The sequence below is a fragment of the Neophocaena asiaeorientalis genome, unplaced genomic scaffold, assembly GCF_003031525.2.
Source record: "Neophocaena asiaeorientalis asiaeorientalis breed wild unplaced genomic scaffold, Neophocaena_asiaeorientalis_V1.1 scaffold135, whole genome shotgun sequence".
Taxonomy (NCBI): Eukaryota; Metazoa; Chordata; class Mammalia; order Artiodactyla; family Phocoenidae; genus Neophocaena; species Neophocaena asiaeorientalis.
This window is the reverse complement of record NW_020175190.1, coordinates 724,110-734,368: the sequence shown is the minus strand read 5'-3', so window position 1 is coordinate 734,368 and position 10,259 is coordinate 724,110. Positions and strand designations below refer to the sequence as shown.

The 10,259-nt window shown below is 37.8% G+C and overlaps 1 protein-coding gene across 4 annotated transcripts in view; it reads right to left on the bottom strand.

The window, feature by feature from the left end:
• The window catches only part of JAK1 (Janus kinase 1), a 137,208-nt gene that overhangs the window by 60,801 nt on the left and 66,148 nt on the right, over positions 1–10,259 (bottom strand). Inside the window, exon 2 of one of the 4 annotated variants that reach the window (XM_024764757.1) lies at positions 5,746–5,792. The exons of the other annotated variants lie outside the window; for them this stretch is intronic. The gene's annotated coding sequence lies outside the window, so the exon portion shown is untranslated. The remainder of the gene's footprint in view (positions 1–5,745; positions 5,793–10,259) is intronic. 4 annotated transcript variants of the gene reach the window in all.

Sequence of the window (10,259 nt, the reverse complement as noted above, 5' to 3'; positions counted from 1 at the left end):
GAGAGAGAGAGGGAGAGAGAGAGAGAGAGAGAGAGGGAGAGAGAGAGGGAGAGAGAGAGAGAGAACACGCACCTGTGGGCACCAGCTTCTGTCTGTAAGCAATACAAGAAACTGCCTGGTATTGAAAAAATCTCTAAAGCTCTCTGAACACAAATCCTATGTAACAAGGAAAGTATTAGATGACCTCTACAGTTCTTTACAGAACAGAAGCAGTTAGAAGCCTGGGCCTAGAGTCACCCTAACCTGGGTTCAGAGCCCAGCTCTAATGTCTGTGTGACCTTAGCCACATTTTTCAACCTCTACACGTTTCTGTTTCCTCTGGGATTAATAAAGTATCTACAGGGCTGTTGTGAAGACTCAAGATTTCTCTAAGTCTCTTCCTCTAAAGTATGTTTTTACTGGCTCACACTCAAAAAGCTCACAGTTCATTAATCAGTTTTCTGTGAGTATACTCAAGGCTTTTAAAAATGTTTAGATTAAAAAAAAAGTAACAAAGCAAACAAACCCTAACTTACAAATGTTTGAAATCATATTATGCTGCACCCTAATAAAACTAATTCCTCATTAACTTGTATTTCCAAAGTGTCGTGATGCAAAGACATAAAACCTCTTGCAGATATGCCATCTGGTGAAACTTCAAGGTAACTATAATTTGAAGGAATATACAGGAAGCAAACCTGAATCCCCTCCATGCCTTGCTAACTTTTACTAATTTATTTGTGTGTCTACTGCATATTTACCTACTCCCTCTCTGTTATGTACTAAGCTCTTTGGGGGCAGAAATCCATCTAACGTGTTTCCTGTTAAGTCTTTACACACTTAGGGTTCTGGGATGCAAACAACAGAAACCAACTCTGTTTACCTTAGGATGAAAATAAATTAAGAGGAAGATATAAGAACACAGGAACAGTCTGATAAGGACATCGTTCTAGCACGGCCACCACTGGTCACCAGCCATCACCGCAACTGGACTCCTGATTCTGCTGCTTCCACGAATGATCTCAAGCCACCCCTATGTATTTGTACCATTCCTTCCAGAAGCTAAGTCTTGGGACAGAGGAATCCAATAGGCTGGACTTGGTTCACCACTAGTCATGTGTCTGTACCTCCTTCAGCTTCCACAGCAACAACGGATGATCACTCCAGAAATGAAGGGGGTTCAGAAGCTGGACAATGTCAATGCATGTTAATTGCTATCAAATGGCAATGTCCACTCCAGTCTATGCCCCAAAGGAGCTCAGCTATTGCCTCAAAATATAAAGTGACGTTGGGGAGAGAAATAAAAGGAAATCTCAAGGAAAGTGTTTCCCTACATGGTCTCCTGCACCTCTCCTCAACCAAGAAACTGTAATCAGTTTTCATGTTTAGACTTGAAATAGCCTACCAACAGTCTCCAGTGCTGCACTAAGGCAGAGCTCTTCGTGAACTGTATTTGCACAGTGAGTAATCCACTCGGTCTTCACCAGGACAGCAGACTTGATCACCAGGTCAACACTGCTCCTCCACAGCACGGAGCCTCCTCTCTCTCCTCTCCACCTGCCCCAGTTGTCTCTGGCACCAGCCAAGAGTCCAGTAACGGTTACACACCACTATCTGACATCCTAGGAACCCATGCTGACTGCTTTTCAAACGTTTTTTACCATGATCTACAGTAAGAAATGTGTGTATGACAAAAAATGAATTTCACAGAAAAATATCCTCACTACATGTAATTCACTCTGATATTTTCTATTCTATACTATTTTCTTCTCTTTAATAATAGATTTTAAATGCTAAATAAGACCCACAAAATCGATTTCATAGTCCACTAATGAATAATAAACCACCGTTTGAGAAACACTGGTTTAAAGGACTGAACAAGATTACCAAAACAGAATTTACTTTATAATCACTGTTTATAGTCAGCTGAACATAAAATAGTGAACTGCATTTCATCTGGAATTCCTCTATGAGAAGATCATCCCTCTTTTCCCAAACCATGCAGCCTATGATGTTTTAAAACAAACAGCTGCACTGAGATCCACACTGCCACACTCACAGTCATTTCACAATACAGGTTCTTCTCCCAGAAAGCTCTTCAGCTGTTTACTTCCTAAATCCATATAATGCTACCAGAGATCAAGAAAATGTAGAAACATATCCACAAGGCATGGAAGATTCAGATTTTAAATTCTGCCATTACCCATGATTTATTCCCATAATCCCCAGTTTCTAACCTTAGAATCACATCTCCTAGTGATGCTTTGCAGGAAACTAAAGAATTCAAAATCCTTTCTGTTTCCTTCACATCTGTGCAAACTTTTCAATGTATTTTATGGAAATAACCATTGTAAATGGAGAGAAGAATTCAGCGCATGGTCATCAATGGATATTTCTAGGGAGGGGAAAGCTTCCCAAGTTTTGAAGGTTTAAATAGATGGTATATTATGATGAATTTAGCTAGGAGTCTTCTGCAGCAACATAAAATTATGTTTTTCTACCAATGAACTGACAAAGGTGAGCAAATACAGCTATTCTTTCTCAAGATAAATGCTTACTTTATACTCTGCTCATAAGAAGGCAGAACCTCAATGAGACACTTTTTTGTATCCTTAAAGCGAGGCCCCAAGCAGGGCCAGAACATGACCACAGCCATAATTCTTTTATCAAAGGGCCCCTGTCTAACAGACAACAGGCATCCATCTCGTTGCACCAAAATATTCAGTGGCAATGCCTGCTCTTCATTCATTCAATTTTCCTGTTTAATTTTTTGGGGGAAGGAGGGGAATGGTACAGACTTCAGCCATGGAGCTTCTCTGGCCTCTCCTTTTAAGAGAAAAAAAATGTAGAAAGAGAGAAAGGGAGGATAATTTTCTAAGAGCACTGTGGAGGTAAATATTATGGTAGGATGTTAATGACAAATTAGACTAAAAAGAAAAACATAAACATAATAACAACTAGAAGGAATAACCCCCTCGCTCCTGGACATTTTCATTAAGTAAAATAACCAACCAAACAAAAACTCATTATGAAAAGCCTGTGAAGCACACTTTGGTGGGAATAAAAGAATGCAAGAAAAGATGTTATCATCAAAGAAGAGTTAGCAACCCAAGAATGTGAAAAAGTAATAATATTGATACATGATTGATTGCCAAACACAAGACACATCCAACCAAGGCAAAGAGTATGCTCAGAGAAGGTGTGAGTGGGGGGTTGAGGTAATTAACCCAATCCAGAAGAATTCAGGAAAAACCAGCATGGTGGAGTTAACCATTCTGGTCAAGAAGAACTGAGCTAGAACACTGGCCCTGGCACTCAGTCGCTGGGATCAGGTTACTTTTTAACTTTCAGTGATTATTTTTTCATTTGCAAATAAAGGTAACAGTAATTATTTTACAGGACTGTTTTACACTCTGAGAGAAAAAATATGTATAGGTCTAGTAGAACACCTGGCCCATATTAGGCATATAATAGTATGACCATTATGGGGCAGGTGGGATTTGAACTGGGCCTTTAGGAATGGGGAAGATACAAATAGGAAGAGAACAGCAGCCAACTGAGGGGAACATTCCAAATAATGGAAACATGAAGAAATAACAAAAGAAGGAAAGGGGCTGTGTAAAACCCTTTGGAGACTGACCAGAAGGTCTGTGTAGAATAGAAAGAAATGAGAAAAAGGAGAAAGCTGAGACCAGTTTACAGCAGACCATAAATGCCCAACTCAGGAGTATGGACTTTCCTTTGAGGAGACAACCCCAGAGGAGAACTCAAATCCCCAGACTCACATGAATTCCTCAGAAACAAGAAAAGTCCCCCAGTATGTGAATATGTGCTATGTAGAAATGGGGGGAACTCAGACACAAGGAGATGACAGGGAAAAGCATAGGGACACTTTAAATTCATCTGCAGAAAATAATATCCTCTTTTAAAATATTTTAAATGAGTCAACTAGTCCTTGATGGATATACAGGCACTGTACACTAAGATTCTCCACCTCCCCTTTCCCTCAGTGTGAACATCCCAGGACAGTAAAAGTTAACTGAGCAAACAGCCGCAAATATTGCCACTGGTAAGAGCTAATTTGAATATTCATGGGGGGGGATCCATACTCTAACCCCATCTTACTACACACACATAACTCCCACAAAGAACAACTTTTAAAAAATAATAATAAAATAAGAAGCTAGAGGTTTTCTTCTGCAAATTACACTGTGAATGAGTCAGAAAAAACTTTCCCAAAGCTTTTGTCCTCATGGCTGAAGAGCCAGCCTGGCTGGGACATTTCCTAACAGCACTGGGGGAACGAATATTCTGCTGTTGTTGATTAATCCTCCTCTGCAGTGCAGCCTCACAGAGTTGTTCACGGGGCTACCCTTGGGAGTCACTCTGAATTATTTTTATAACATCTTGTCCTTGGATAAAAGGAAACACAGAGTCAGAAATAGGAGGTTAGGAGGTCACCTATTACTCAGCAGAGTTGTTTACACAGCCTTGTTTCCCTCTTATCCGGAGTCAATGTCCTGGATAATTGATAGATATAAGGTACGCACATTTCCAGGGATCTAAATATGGCAGAATTCACAAAAATCATGTTCAATGGAAATTTCTCTGCCTTTGATGATTCAGAAGAGCATATCAGACCTTCTCAGGCCTTAGAATCATGATTATGACCAATTTTCATTTCACAGAACTGTAAGGGGTGGAACTGGGGGGCGGGAGGGGAATCCGGTTAGTGGAATTTGCATGAACAAGTTCCTTTGTACTAGCATTCATTTCAACAGTCTCTGTGGTCATAAAAAAAAGAACGAAAATGTCATTTGCAGAGACAAGGATGGACCTAGAGACTGTCATACTGAGTGAAATAAGTCAGACAAAGACAAATATATGATATAGCTTATATGTAGAATCTAAACAAATGGTACAAATGAACTTATTTACAAAACAGTAATAGAGTCACAGATGTAGAAAACAAACTTATAGTTTCCAAGGAGGAAAGTGGGGAGGAGGCATAAATTGGGAGACTGGGATTGACATATACACACTACTATATATAAAATAGATAACTAATAAAAACCTACTGTATAGCACAGGGAATTCTACTCAATACTCTGTAATGACCTATATGGAAAAGAATCTAAAAAAAGAGTGGATATATGTATATGTATAATTGATTCACTTTGCTGTACAGCAGAAACACAACATTGTAAATCAACTATACTCCAATAAAAATTAACTTTAAAAAATAAAAAAAAAGAATAAACAGTCTCCATTAGTTTACATGAACGTTTTATCAACCCATGCAGCTCTCTGATGTGTGTCTAGCCAGGTGGTACCTGAACATTTCTGTCTTGGCCAAAAGAACTGTGTTTGTCCAGTGCATTACACATGTACACACAGCTAATAAGTAGCAGAAATGCAGCACAAAACTGATCCTCAGATGCCACATCTCATGGATCTCACACTGTACTAAAACAAATATTAATGAAGGAACCTCTGTCTTTTCAGCCTTTCTCCAAATGAATACAAAAAAGCAAAGTTGGCGTAACTATACATAACCATTAACTAATCAAAATCAATACAAAATCAATAAACACAGTCAATAAATACAATTATATACTTTTTACAGCTTACAAAAAGCACTTTCAATATATGATCTCCATTAATCCTCACAATAATTTTAAGTATCATTCCTCTTATTTTGATCATAAGTAAACTAAGGCCTAGAGATACTTAAGTGACTTGTAAAAGGTCATATGTATTTATTACCTGGGACTCAAATCCAAGTCATCAGGAGGCAAAGGAAATGGAAACAACTAAAGAAAAAATGACAAATGATCATGGTGAAAAGGTCATATTTCACTAACAGTCAAATTAAAATAACAGGATGCTATTTTTTTATCTATCCAATCAGTAAAGGTGGTGTAGCTGTTTATAAACATAGATACAATCCTGGATTAGTTAGAAGTATAAATTACTGTCATCTTCAAACTATAAAAGTCACTTAGACTCATGATAATAAAAATATACATTCAATAATATAGAAACATATCACTGAAAAGCTAAAGTTCCCCTCCCTACTTCCCAGAAATAATCACTACTCAGTTTTTTGGTGCAACCTTTCTTGAGGACAATTTGGCCTCATATATCAGTTTGGACTTAAAAACCCTCACATTCTGATTCAGTAACCCCACAATATGTTAATGAAAAAGGCAGGTTACAAAACAGCATGCAGAGGATGAGCCTAGCTATGTTGCATAGACACACACAAATAATCCTAGAGAGAGAAAAAAGATGGAAGATGGGGAGGACACTGCAGGAAAAATTACCCATTTAATAACAGGGATTATCTTGGGTGTCTGTGGGGATAGTGATGACTTCATTTTGTACATTCTTTAAGATTTTTCAAGTATTCTACCACAACTATGTGTTATTCCATTCAGGGGGGAAAAGTAATTCGCACAAGTTACACGAGGAGTTAGGGCTGGGATTGGGGCGTTTAGGAGAGATGATTCCTAGTCCACTATTTAAGCCATCCTATCAATATATCCTGCTCTGCCTGCTGTAATTTTAAAACAGTTCAACAGTTACCAACAGCCCAAAGCAACTAAGAGATGTGACAAGGCAAAATGTAATTATTTGTTAATAAGTGATAGAGGTATGAAGTGCTATGACTTCACAGGAGAAAGAGGTCACTGGTGCACAGAACAATTCCAAAGGCTTCATAAGTCAGACTTAGAAAGGTAAAGAGAAAAAGCACGCTCCATTCCAGATGAAGATAAAGGTGTGATCAAAGGCAGCAGGAAGAAAACCAGCAAGCCTATTTGGTGGACAGTAAGCAGACTTCAGCATATTCATGAAGAGAAGCAGGAAATCAGACCGAGAAAGGTACGCTGGGGTCAGACTGAGATGGAAGAGACAATGGAGGAGTGGAGAGAGGGCCTGGGAGTCACAGATCGCTTACACATCCAACTGGTGAATAAGCCCCAATCATTCTAACTCCTTTGTCTCCATCCACTTCTCTCCATCATCCCATGATTTCTCTCTCCAATTAGGGCAACACTGTCCTGAAAAGTTTCTGCTTTCCTTCTCATATGCCTCTATTCCAGTCTCCACGATGCAGCCTATTTCTAAACTGCAAATCTGAAAATCTTATGCTTTCTCTTAAACTCCTTTATTTTCTACTCTCTTAAGATGGCCTTCATAGCTACTTGTGATCTAACCTCCCATGGCTTATCACTGTTTGTACCCCAAACTCCAATGTACTATTTGCAGTTCCTGGAATCCAGTCCTGGAATCCAGTACACCCTTGTCCTCCAAGCCTTTGCCACCCCCATTCATTCTTCAGTTCACAGCTCAGAAATCATATCCATCATCCAGGCTTCCCTGACTTGATGCACCTGCCAAGCTGAGGCATCCAGAGCAATCTGTGCTTACCTTTACAGCAGCACTTATAATCCTGCTCTGTGACCATCTGTAGAATTGTGTCTTCTTCCACTGTCTTTGAGCCCCATGAGGGCAGGGACTGTAGCTATTATCTGGCTATACACAGCACCCAACAACAGTGCCTAGGGTACAGCAGATATTCAATAAATGCTTGTGGAAGGAACAGATGCTTAAACATTTCCTTTTCCAGGATGCCTCCCCTGATCATCCCCACTTCCCTCTAGAAGTACTCACCTAATCCATGTCAATATTATATACCAGTTTGCATTTAAGAAACTGTTTTATAAGAGTAAATGTAGTTATAGGCTTTATTGAATTGTGCAAAACTACTGAACTTTGTATTTTTTTGTATCTTCCCCCACCTGAGATTTTGCAACGTGTTGGGAGTTGCCTAGGTGAAATGATAAAGAAAGTCTAATACTGTACATCAAATCAATTCAGCCAGCAAGTGAAATAAAAACCCAAGTTCATAATAATTACGGACCAAATGTTGATTTCTGTTACAGAAGAATCAATGATAAATTGTGAACCAAATTTACAGGTAGTTTTAAAATATTCTCTTACCTACAATTATATTGCAAGGCATTTAAATTTTTTAAATTTATTTTTAAAGTATACAATTCAGCAACTTTTAGTATGTTCATAAAGTTGTACAACCATTACCACTATCTAATTCTAGAACATTTTCATGTTCATGCCCATTAGTAGTCACTCTCCATTCTCCCCTCTACATCCCCTGACAGTCATTAATTTATTTGCCTATTCTGGACATTTCATATAAACGGAATCATACATTATGTGGCCTTTTGTGTCCGGCCTATTGCACCTAACATAATAACTTTTTCAAGGTTCATCCATGTTCCTAAATCTCTATGCCTCGATTTCTTTATAAAATGGGCTTCAATAAATGGTGTTTGGAAAACTGAACAGCCACATGCAAAACAATGAAACTGGATCCTGCCATTTACCACCTAAAATATTTATAATTTCACTTTTATAATTTCACATCTAAGGCTATTGTAGACGATTATAAAAACTGTCATCAACTAAGTGGAAATATTGTATATTAACATTATTCATTCATTCATGCAACAATATTTGTTGTTTAAATTGTATTAAATTGTATTGAAGCAAATTATATTAAACTGCCTACAATCCTGTCTATAAAAAAAAAAAAATGAAACTGGGCCACTATCTTATGCCATACACAAAAGTCAACTCAAAATAGATTATAGACTTAAACATAAGACCTGAAACCACAAAACTCCTAGAAGAAAACACAGGCAGTAAGTTCCTTGATGTCTTGATTTTAGTCTTGGTGATTTTTTTCAATTTGACACCAAAAGCAAAGGCAACAAAACAAAAAGAAACATGGGGTAGTACATCAAGTTAAAATGCTTCTGCACAGCAAAGGAAACTATCAACAGAATGAAAAGGCAACCTACTGAATGGGAGAAAATATTTTCAAGTCATATATCTGATAAGGGGTTAATGTCCAAAATATATAAGGAACTCATAACTCAATAGCAAAAACAGAACAAAATTCCACAAACAATCCAATTAAAAAATGGTCAGAGGATCTGAATAGATGTTTTTCCAAAGAAGACATACAGATGGCCAACAGGTACATTAAAAAGCACTCAACATCACTAATCATCAGAGAAATGCAAACCAAAACCACAATGAGATATCACCTCACATCTGTTAGAATAGCTATTATCAAAAAAACAAAGAATAACAAGTGTTGACGAGGATATGGAGAAAAGAGAACTCTTGTGCACTGTTGGTGGGAATGTAAACTGGTGCAGCCACTATGAAATAGAGTAGGAGGTTCCTCAAAATATTAAAATAGAACTACCATATGATTCAGGTATTTATCTGAAGGAAATGAAAACACTAACTCGAAAAGATATCTGCACCCCCTATGTTTAACTGCAGCATTATTTACAATAGCCAAGACACAGAAACAACTTAAGTGTCTATCAAAGAATGACTGATATAGAAAATTAATATATACATAATGGAATATTATTCAGCCACAAAAAAGGAGGAAACTCTGCCATTTGTGACAACATCAATGGACCTTGAAGGCACTAAGTGAAGTGAAATAAGTCAGAGCAAGACATACTGCATGATCTCACTTATATGTGGAATCTTAAAAAAACAAAAACAAAAACCAAACTCACAGATAGTGAGACTAGATTGGTGGTTGCCAGAGGTGGGGGGTAGAAGGGTAGGTGAAACGGGTGAAGGGGGTGAAAAGGTACAAACTTCCAGTTATAAGATAAATAAGTCCTGAGGATGTAATGTACAGCACAGTGACTACAGTTATCAATACTGTATTGTATATTTGTAAGTTACTGAAAGAGTAAATCTTAAAAGTTCTCATTGTAAGAAAAAAAATGGTAAATATGTGTGGTGATAGACATTAAATTTACCGTGGTAATCATTTCCAAGTATAAACATATATCAAGTTATGTTGTATACCTAAAACTAATAATGCTATATGTCAATTATATCTAAATGAATGAATGAATGATCTATGAAACTAGAAGGTCTAAAGTAAACAACATATTAGAAATGTATTTTTTAAATGTGAAAAAAAAGAATAAAAGTTTGTAAGAATTTAAAAAAAAAATTTGACTAATACCAGATGATGGTAATATAAAGTCCTTGCCAGGGATAAAAGAACTACATGGCGGGGGCTTTCCTGGTGGCACAGTGGTTAAGAATCCGCCTGCCAATTCAGGGGACACGGGTTCAAGCCCTGGTCCAGGAAGATCCCACATGCCGTGGAGCAACTAAACCCGGCACCACAACTACTGAACGTGCACTCT